Raw genomic sequence first — 11,822 nt, forward strand, 5'->3', positions numbered from 1 at the left:
GGTGATAGGTACTCTGGTACTTTGTTGGGCAGGTGACAGGTACTCTGGTACTGATGAGCAGGTGGCAGGTACTCGGGTACTCCGATAGGCAGGTGACAGGTACTCGGGTACTCTGATGGGCAGGTGACAGGCAGGTGATAGGTACTGATGAGTAGTACTCACTGACTGATAGGTGATACTGATAGGTGATAGGTACTGATGAGTACTGATGAGTAGTGATGGGTACTGATGAGCAGGCGGCAAGTACTTGGGTACTTCAGGCGTCAGGTACTCTGATGAGCAGGTGGAAGGTACTCGGGTACTCTGATGGGTAGGTGACAGGTACTCAGGTACTCTGATGACGGGTACTCCGTTGACAGGTACTCAAAGTACCTGAGTACCTGTCATCAGAGTACCCGAGTACCCGTCATCAGAGTACCCGAGTACCTGTCATCAGAGTACCCGAGTACCTGTCAGAGTACCCGAGTACCCGTCATCAGAGTAACCGAGTACCCGTCATCAGAGTACTCGAGTACCTGTCATCAGAGTACCCGAGTACCCGTCATCAGAGTACCCGAGTACCCGTCATCAGAGTACCCGAGTACCTGTCATCAGAGTACCCGAGTACCTGTCATCAGAGTACCCGAGTACCCGTCATCAGAGTACCCGAGTACCCGTCATCAGAGTACCCGAGTACCTGTCATCAGAGTACCCGAGTACCTGTCATCAGAGTACCTGTCATCAGAGTACCCGAGTACCTGTCACCAGCCCATCAGAGTACCCAAGTACCTGTCATCTGAGTACCTGATGGGCTGGTGACAGGTACTCGGGTACTTTGATGGGCTAGTGACAGGTGCTCTTTATTGGGGGGGGGGGCAATCAGTGTGTTTAGGGTGCACTGTAGTTGGTAACTAGCTGTTACCACAATCTCCTCCTCACACAGGATCAGTGTGTGAGGAGGAGAACACGGTGACAGCTAGTTACCGTGTTCTCTGTTGACATTTGTGACCGGCTGTGATTGGACACAGCCGGTCACGTGGTAAAGAGCCAATTTCATTGGCTCTTTACCTAGATCGGGGATCGACTCTGTCCGAGGGACGAGCCTCGTCCCCGATCGCTGCTCTGCGCGCCCCCGGGGGCGCGCATTGCAGAGAGAACGAGCGGCTCGTGCTGGAGCCGCTCATGTGATCGGCTGTGATTGACACAGCCGATCACGTGGTAAACAGCCAATTTCTATTGGCTGTTTACCTTGATCAGGGATGGGCTATGTCCGAGGGACGAGCCTCATCCCTGATCGCGCCGCTGCGCGCCGCCGGGGGCGCGCAGTAGCAGCTAGAACGGGCCGACGTCATATGACGGCGGCCCGGATCTAGACAACCACTTTGCCGACGTCATTTTACATGACTCGGTATGGAAGTGGTTAATCAATCAGTGCCGTCTTAATTGGCACTACTGAAGTTGCTCCGACTTCAGAAAAGGGTCCTGTACTACTTTGAGGCGACTTGTGATCCGACTTGTCCCATATACTTCAATGGGAGTCGCCTCCTTATCTTAATTGAAGCGACTTGTTATCAGACTTTCCAGGAAGAAGAAAGAGATTAGCCAGGCATTCCCCACATTGCAGCCATGCCTATATGGTATTATATATATATATATATATATATATATATATATATATATATATATATTCCATTATCTCTGCTTGGTCTGTGTGAGTGGCACTGGTGGACACAGATAAGTGGCACTGGTGGACACTGATTCATGGCACTGATACGTGGCACTGGTGGACACTGATACGTGGCACTGATACGTGGCACTGGTGGACACCGATTCGTGGCACTGGTGGACACTGATACATGGCACTGATACGTGGCACTGGTGGACACTGATTAGTGGCACTGATACGTGGCACTGATGGACACTGATTTGTGGCACTGGTGGACACTCATTAGTGGCACTGGTGGACACTGATTCGTGGCACTGATAGACACTGATACATGTCACTGGTGGACACTGATTCGTGGCACTGATATGTGGCACTGGTGGACACTGATTCGTGGCACTGATACATGGCACTGGTGGGCAATGAGGAAATGAGTAAAATAAAAAAAAAAACAGAAAAGGGGAATTAGGTCACAACACATCATATTCTGATTGGCCAAACACAAAGTCGTCTGTCATATAAGTCGCGCAAAATAATTTACAAGTCGCGGTAAAAAGTCGCTCCGACATGGGCCGACTTTATGGTCGCGGCAGTATGAACCAGCTCTAATACAGACATGTATATACTAACAATAACACTAACTTACAATAAGATATTTGATATAAAAACCATTAAGGTATGTGGAAAGTGATAAATATATGAGTGCAAAAGAATAAGTTATTACCTGATAACTCCCTTTCCAGGAATCCTCCAGGACGGTCACATGAGAGATGGCTCCTCCTCCTACAGGAAACACAAGCACAGTTAAGTTTAAAAGGCCGCCTCTCAGGCTGCCCCACAGTTGTAAAAAAGATGAACTGGCCTGCTTAAGCGACTAGCTCAAACTATAATTCTAAGTATACAATTTATTAATAGGGTGGGGGTCCACCGTCCTGGAGGATTCCTGGAAAGGGAGTTATCAGGTAATAACTTATTCTTTCCCAAGTCATCCTCCAGGACGGTCACATGAGACCCCAACGATGCATACCTAGGGTGGGACTACTGCCTGGAGCACTTTGCGACCGAAGGATAGATCCTGGGCGGAGACCAGGTCGACCCTGTAGTGTTTGACAAAAGTCAGATCACTTGACCAGGTGGCTGCTTTGCAGATTTGCTCTGCTGAGGCCCCAGCCTTTTCTGCCCAAGATGTTGATATCGCTCGGGTGGAGTGTGCCTTGATACCGGCTGGTAAACTTTTGTTTTGCACTGTGTAGGCTGCGTAGATAGCCATTCTGATCCACCTGGCTATGGATGATTTTGAGGCTGCTTTCCCTTTCTGAGTGCCTCCAAAAAGTATAAATAAGTTAGCTGATTTCCTGATTTCTCTGGTGGCTTCTATGTAGTGTAGGATACACCTCTTGACGTCCAGAGTAGAAAAAACCTCCTCCCTTGGTGAGGTTGGGTTTTGGCAGAATGATGGAAGGACCACTTCTTGTGTCCGATGGAATTCTGATGATACCTTCGGAAGGAAAAGAGGGTCCGTCCTCAGGATTAATTTATCCGGAAAAATCTTTAAGAAAGGTTCCTTCATGGAAAGGGCCTGTAGGTCGCTCACCCTTCTGGCTGATGTAATTGCCACAAGAAATGCCGCTTTCAGAGTAAGATTCTTTAGGTTGCATTCTTCTAATGGTTCAAAAGGGGCTTTGGTGAGTGCCTGTAGTACTAGTGTTAGATCCCATGGGGCCAAGCTAAGATCTTTGCTAGGCCTGGATCTTTGAATGGATTTGAAGAACCTCTTTACTAAAGGATCTTCTCCTATAGGTTTTTCCAGAAAGATTGACAGAGCTGCCGCCTGTACTTTAAGGGTGTTTACGGCCAGACCCTTGTCTACTCCGTCTAGAAAAAATTCTAGCAACGTGCTAATATCTTTTAGATTCTTGTTGCTGGGCTCCATTTTAAGTCTGTATGTCTTCCATATCTTGTTGTAAATCTTCCTGGTTACAGGTTTTCTGCTCTGGAGCAGTACTTTCGTGACTCTTGTAGATAGTCCTTTATTTAGTAGTATGCTCCGTTCAGGATCCATGCTGCTAGTTGTAGCATCTGACTGGAAGGGTGATGTGCTCCCTTTTGGGCCAGGAGGTCTTCCTGAGCTGGTAGAATCCAGGGTTCCTCCTCCGCCATTTTCCAGAGTGGAGTGAACCATGCTCGTTTTGGCCAGAAGGGTGCCACTAGGATTAGCCTTGTCCCTTCTTGATGGATTTTCCTGACTGTCCTTGAAATCAGTTGGATCGGGGGAAACGCATACGCCAGGCCGAAGCTCCAGGGAAATGCTAGGGCATCTATGCCCAATGCGTCTCTTTCCTTGTGTAGGGAGAAAAACGTCCTTACTTTTCTGTTGTTTTCTGTGGCGAACAGGTCCACCTCCGGTGTGCCCCCCTTCTGTACCAGCAGATTGAAAACCTGTTGATTTAGCTCCCACTCTGCTGGGTCCAGGTGCTTCCGGCTCAGTAGATCTGCCAGCACATTTGTTGACCCCTTTATGTGCACTGCCGAAAGGGATAAGAGGTTTGCTTCCGCCTCTGATAGAATGTCTTGCGCTATTCTCATCAGGTGCTTTGATCGTGTACCACCTTGGTGGTTGATGTAAGAGACTGTCGTCACGTTGTCCAACTGAATTTGGACATGTTTTCCTTTTGTCTCTTGTTGGAATCCTACCAGTGCTTCTCTTACGGCCGCCAGTTCTCTCATGTTTGAGGACACTTCTTCCCCAGATTGGCACCAGGTTCCCTGTCTCACCTGATGTCCTATGTGGGCTTCCCAGCCGAAAAGGCTTGCGTCCGTCATTATCCTGACCTGTACTGTAGGCATCCAGAGTCTCCCTTGAGATAGGGAGTCTTCCTTTAGCCACCAGGTTAGTGACTTTTTTACGGTTGGTGGAATCGTTATTAGACTGTCCAGTTCTGAGGTCTTCCCATTCCAGTGACTCAAGAGATGTCTCTGTAGGGGTCTCATGTGTAGCTGAGCCCATTGTACTGCTGGGATGGCTGCTGACATGAGGCCTAGGACCACCATAGTGTCTCTTCTTGATATATGGCGTAACTATTAGGCGTCTCGTAGCTTCTTTGAGCTTCACAATATTGTTCTCTGGTAACAGGATTTTTTGTGTCACTGTGTTGATTCGATAACCTAGGAACACTGTCTCCTGTGAAGGGATTCTGTTGGATTTCTGGGTGTTGATCACCCACCCCAGTGATGTGAGCAAATCCTCTGTTGTTCTGAGATTTACCAACGCTTCTGCTTCTGATTTGCCGTATATCAGGAAGTCGTCTAGGTAGGGAATTATCTGGACCCCTCTTACTCGAAGGTCCTGGACTACCTCCGCCATAATCTTGGTAAAGATTCTCTGTGCCGAGGAGATTCCGAATGGGAGTGCCTGGAACTGAAATAGACGTATTTGTGACCCCAATTTGGTTGCGAACCTTAGGAACTTTTGATGCCTTATGTGTATTGGCACATGTAAATAGGCATCTTGGAGATCTAGGGTTACTAGGGAAGTAGTGTTCTCACTGAGAAGATGGATTCCATTTTGAACCTCCTTTACCTTACTCTTCGGTTGAGGTCCTTGAGATTTAGGATTAGGCGATGTTTGCCTGATGGTTTTAGTCTTAAAAAGACTCTGGAAAAGAACCCTTCCCCTTGGTGTGATAAGGGTATTTCCTTTATTACCTCCTCCTGTAATAGGTTCGATATGGATATTTCCCAAGCTTCCTTTGCTGGTGATGTTCTTGGTAGGGAGGTTACCCGAAATTTGTGAGGGGGAGTTGTCACGAATTCTATCTTGTAACCTTCCTTGAGGATATGTACTATGAAACGATTGGTGCAGAATTCTTCCCATTGGGGGGAGAAGAATCTCAGTTTCCCCCCTACCAGCCATCTGGCGTCACTGGGGCTTGCTGACATTGCTGCTATTATTGGGGAAGGGGTTGTTTGGTCTACCCTTGCCCTTATTGTATACCCACTTCCTCTGGGTATTTGGTTTTCCTCCTTTGGACTGTGTATCGCCTCTCGGGCGGCGAAAAAATCTCTTCCGTTTTTCCTTCTTTTTAGCGGGGAATCCTTTTGATTTGTCTGCCAATCTTTCCAGGACCTTATCCAGTTCCTGGCCGAAGAGTAGCTTCCCGTCAAAAGGGATACTGCACAGCTTATTTCTAGATGCGTAGTCACCTTCCCAGGTTTTGAGCCAGAGGGCTCTTCTGGCAGAGTTTACTAGACCAGTGGTTCGGGGCTGCGATTCGTACCCCTTCCGCTGCTGCATCTGCCATATAGGCCACCCCTTTCTCTATCAAGAGGAGGGAATCCTGTGCCTCTTCGCTCCCTGGGACCTTTTCCAGCTGTCCCCTTAGCTGTTCCAGCCAGAAGGACACGTTCCTAGCCACGCAGGTATTTGCCATATTTGGCTGAAAAGATGCTGCCCCCGCCTCATAAGCCCTCCGAAGTGTCACATCGATCTTCTTATCCATCGGATCTTTTAAGTGGCCCATGTCTTCAAAAGACAAGTCCGACTTTTTTGACACTTTGGTCCAAATGCCCAAAAATTGACGCACCTCTAGACAAACTCCTACTGATTCCTCAAAGGGGAATCTCTTTTTCATTGCTTTAGGGAAGAAAAGCTTGTTTTCGGGACATTCCCACTCCTTCTTGATAATCCCTTTCAGGGATTGGTGGACCGGGAAGGTACGTGTCTTCGGAACCTGTAGGCCTCTATATAGTCGGTCTCTTACCGATCTTGGTTCTTCCTCTTCTTGTGGGGGTGTGGGTGATGGGGTTGCACCCTTCCCCTCCTCTTCCCTCCACTTACCATACTCGGGCTGGGGCCGCAAGCGACAGCCTCTGGTAGCAGGGACTGGTCCTCCGCCATTAGGACCGCCTGGAGGGAAGGAAACTTGCAGCAGCTGAACGTAGCCAAGTGTAGCCCGATTGTTATGTGAACTGGCGCCTTTTGTAATTGAATTTCCCGCCAAATCTTCGCTGCCGCTTTTCCGGCGCATTTGCCCACATCCAATAGGGCCGCCTCCCCACTACCGGTGGCGGCGCCATCTTAGCTGCGCCATTTCCGCCGCGCCAGCGGCGACGCTGGCTGCTGCAGCACACGCTGGAGACTCCACTGGGAGCCCAGCGTGAGAATGACCCTTCCGAAGGGGATGGCGAGCGGCTCAGCGCGGCCTCCGGCCGGCCGCCATGGTCCCTTCTTGGTCGGCTTCTCCTCGGTCCCACCCGGAGCAAGTTAAGCTTAAGGCAGGTTACTGGAATCTACCTGCCCTCAGGTCTCCAGCCGCACGTCTGCCCCATTCGAGAGAGAGAGAGAGAGAGAGAGAGAGAGGAGAGGGTAGGGTATCTTCTGAGCTATCACGACCCCCTCCTCCCCCTAGGAAATCCTCCTCCCTCACCCCCATTGCTGGCACCGGCCCGCCAGATATCCTTATCGGCCCAGGCTAGTGGAAGGAGGAGGTATCCCAGGACGCCTGCCCAGGATAGGGGAATTGAAAATAACAAACAGGGGATGTTAAGAACCATGCTTGTGCAAGCAGGACATGAAACACAAGAACTGTGGGGCAGCCTGAGGGGCGGCCTTTAAAACTTAACTGTGCTTGTGTTTCCTGTAGGAGGAGGAGCCATCTCTCATGTGACCGTCCTGGAGGATGACTTGGGGAAAAAGGGGATAATAATGGAAATAACTACTAATCAAAAAGGAAGTGGAATAATAGATGTGTAAATGATTGGTGATAAAATTATGTTGATAATGTCAATAATTAGTAATCCTAAATGAATATAGTAAATAGAATATATGGAATATAAGTGATTCCTTCAGTGAAAATGTTGTATATAAAACGTGAATTGCTCAATTAGAGAAATAATGATAAATAATATCCCATCCAAGTGAGAGATGTGTATATTGAATAAATGATAATCTGTAATATAACCCCCTACATGTGAAAGTGATAGCCACTCTAATCACACCTAACACGATGAGAGTAAATTATCCCATTGTGACAGGAAGAAAATACAAACGTAAATATACATTATAGTAAGTGATCACAAGGATTAAAAAACTAAAATAAAATCTTAAATCAATACATGGACATATAGTAGAAAGAGAATGTGGATAAAAGAAGTCTAAAATAGTGTAATAGGGTGTAATTAAGGTAATAAAAGGTAATCAAGGAACGGGTTCTGAAGATAAGAATAGCATAAACCATAAGGGAGAGGTTCTAAAAAATCAGATATAAAACAGTTTAGGTCAAACTCAATGATGAGCCCCAATGGTGAAAGGGGGTCTGCATCTCAAAGATCCAGTGAGATTCAGCTTGGCTTAGACTGAGTGCTAATTTTATTGCTTCCTCTCCAGTGGGGTTTATATTTTTCTATACCCCAAAATATTAGAGAGGACGGATCTTTCTGATGATGTTCCGCATAGTGTTTGGAAACACTGGGTTTTGGGTATCCTTTCTGAATGTTCTCTTAACCTCTTCCACAGCGGTCGTTTTGTCCTTCCTATATACTGGAGGCGACACAGGCATTCCAACATATAAACAGCTCCCTCTGTTATACTTTTTGCCTGTAGATGTAGAACTAAATTCCTCCTTTCTTTTAGTGAATCTAGTGCGTCTACAGACATGACACTTTTTACAGGGAAAAAAAATCTTTCCTTTCAAAGAAGCTAAATGTTTTTTTTAGGGGGTTGGTGTAAAACATTCTTAACTATACGGTCTCTTGAGTGTTGATGCCCTCCTGCAGGTACATTTTGGGGTTTGAGGTAGTATTTGTGTCAGAGTTCTATCCACAAGTAGGACCTCCTGGGGGGGGGGGGGAAGGTTTGCTGAACATGTTACACCCTAAACCAGTGATAGCAATTTTACTACATTTCCCATGATGCTCATGCACTCAGCAGTGTAGTTGAGCATCATTGGAAATGTAGTTTTAAAACATCTGGGGTGCCAAGGTTCGCCATCACTGCCCTAAACCCTAATAATGGGCGGAACATGTTCAGAAAGGTAAACTTATCTTTTAAGAGCAAAATGTCTAAAGTATCTTTAAACCTTCCTTGAACAAACTACCGGTATTCCTAACTTCCTTTCAGTGTGATCCAATGTGCTTATGCTGTGTGGAGGCCTGCTCACACTATAAACACAAGTGGGCAGCTTCAAAGCACGTTTTCATGTGTATAGGTGAACCCCATTAGGCAACTTATTCACTATGAGTGGGTTATCGAAACTCAAAATAAAAAATCAGAAGAATCAAAGCAAAGCACACAATATATCTGCATAGTGGGGAGCAATTGCAGCTGCAACACAATGCACGTCTACAGTGTGTTGCTTGAACACGCATTATGATCCAACAGTTTAGGGGAACCTCAATTCTGCCTAGGAGCTTTAGAAAGGGTGGCACAGGCTTTTTTTTTTTTTTTTTTTTTTTAAACACACTGCGTTTGTTTCTTTCCATTAGAAATGACAAGAGTAAGTCATCTTCAGGTTTTTTTTCTCTCTCACAAACAATTTAGAAATGTAAATGCATACTTCTAGCAAGCTGCATAATTTTCATGGGCTGCCCACTTAAGCTCCTTAGCAAATTCACTCCAGCGTGCAGAGTTTTCTTTCACAACCCCGTAATTCACATTTTTTTTTTTTTTTTTTTTTTTTTTTTAAATTAACGGTTGTTTAATTTTATTATACTTTATCAAAGCGGCCACTGAACCTTAACAGGAGATCTAACATACAATTTTTTCTTCTAGTTTTGAAGTATTAGAACCCCTGTCTGGTTCTACGGCTATATGGAAGTACTTTTAGAGAGATTTCCCCTCACTTCCTGTCCTACCAACAGCTTCACAAGATAAAGTAAGAAAAGTGCAACAAAGACACCAATTAAAAAAGTTTTACTCCCTCTGGATCAAAATTGTGTATCTCCCATATATCTAGCAATAAAACTATGAAGAGGATTCTGCATTTCCCTAACTTTGCTAAATTAAGCATTTTTATTTCTATGTTGCACTTGCAGCCACTTCCTGTCTGGTACAATTTCAGTAGAACAACAAGCAAGGGTACATCTCTGCTAATGGAGCCTCGGATACCAGTGAAAACTAAGAGGGACATACAATAATCATTCTTAGAAAGTGCTATGGATTGCTAGGATTAATACAAATTAATAGCAATAATAATTGAAAAACAATCTTTTACTACATAATATTTTATAAATCAAATACACACTAAATACAAAAATATATAAAAAAAAACAGTGCTCAAAATATTACTGTTAAACATGTAAAGAAAATGCATAGCTAAAATTCACATTGATTACTAGATAGGTGTAATTCATCTTACGGACCACTGCGTAAGGAAAAAAATCTCCAAATATATGAAATAAAATGATAATTACTTATTGCTGCACATGGATGGAAAAGTGGTAGTTCATCTACCTTGAAGGAAACCTTCCCATGTGAAAAATGAGGGGCGCTATTGCGGACCTACTTAAAAATGCTTAATTGCCTGGTCCCAATTCTAATATTCTAGCCGACAAACCATTTACCTGGAACAAGTGTGTAATGCCTCTTTTGTCCAAGGTCTGTCGTGTCTGTTGAAAACTGCAAAAGACTGCTCACGAATATTGTTGGCCAACAACAGCCGACTGCAGAAGTGATGTCATGTGATGGTTAACTTTCCTTGTCTTTTTTCTTTTCTGAGCATGCCCAATCTTGCAAATCTGCTGTCTGTCGGCCAAAATCTGTACTGACTGGCGAACAATCGGCCATTCTGGTGTCGGCATACAAAAATTTTAATGCTTGCACGACAGATTCTGTTCGGCCGAAAGTGCGCTGTCGGCTGTCGGAAGCATCATACTAACAAGCCTACAATCGGCTGAATCTTTTCGGCCGACAATCTGCACGTGTGTACGAGGCATTAATCAAGAAAAGTCAGTCTTATCTGCACACTTGTTTCAGGTCAGTGACTTAACGTTGTCAAGAAAGAGGGCCAATGAGAGGGCCAGTGCGACACAGCCATGCAATCGCATTTGCAGGAGGGATCAGCAATGGCAGCCTACATATGTATTGCAGTTTAAATGATAGATTGTCCCAGGTTTTTTTTTTTTTTTAATGCCCAAATTTGTGTGTGTATGGCCATTAATCTCATTAGAAGAGATCTCCAGTTCAGATGGGAATACCCAATCTTCTTCTCGTAACAGTAAATATCTAGCGATACGTCTGTAAAGAGTACCATTGACGTGAACAGCCAGACTTTATTATGCCTAGTATAGCTGCTGCGCATGGGTCTCTGTTAAAAGTAGGCATGCGGTTGCAGCGCACACATTGCTAATAAACTACAGAACTGTCACCCTTATCGTTCTTATACTACTTGGTGATGGACATGGGTTGAGCATAAGTAAATATTTTAGTAATCCCTACACTCTATATGCTCAGTCCAGACTACCGATTCATTAATACCTCAGGAAGGAGGACGACCAGCCTGGAGCCTACTGCCAGGGCCTATTCATTCTGGTCTTTTTGATGCAGTAAAACACAAACTTTGCTGCATAAAAATACATGTCAATTTGAAATCTTCATTCCTATGTGGCTGGTTCTTATCTCCGAGTTGCTGTTTAGTGTAAAAGACAAAAAAAGAAAAAAGGATTGGTTCCTTCACACCCACACATGTGCATTGCCATGCTCATTGCAAGCACATGAAAAGTGAAAATCCATAAGTCAGCAAGGGCAGTTTCAATATTTATACCCCGACTGGTTCCTTTTAATTGGAAGAAGTAAATGGAGACCCTTAATGCTGAAAATATCCTTAAAATGCATGTCACTTCCTTACATTTCATGGCCATTAGTAAAATGCATGCTCCAAATTAGGATTGCTCAATATATTACTTTTCCTGCATAATTTAAATTGTATATTTTAAAAATTTTAGGGAACAATATTTTTTTTTTTTTCCAAGATAAATACAACGACCTCTTTATTGGCAGCAGAAAAGGAAATGCAAAGCAGTAAAGTTTGCGTGGAGTAACAAAATCTGGCTGAAAAGCACAGGTCAGAAATATTTGAAGTGCTCTCATTGCCCTGTAACAACATGAAACTTAACCTTTTGTTATTCCATGTCTCAGAATGAATGCTTATGCTACTAGGTACATAATGGAACTGAAAAGGATTGT

The sequence above is a fragment of the Pelophylax lessonae genome, assembly GCF_965119305.1.
Source record: "Pelophylax lessonae genome assembly, chromosome: 1".
Lineage (NCBI taxonomy): Eukaryota > Metazoa > Chordata > Amphibia > Anura > Ranidae > Pelophylax > Pelophylax lessonae.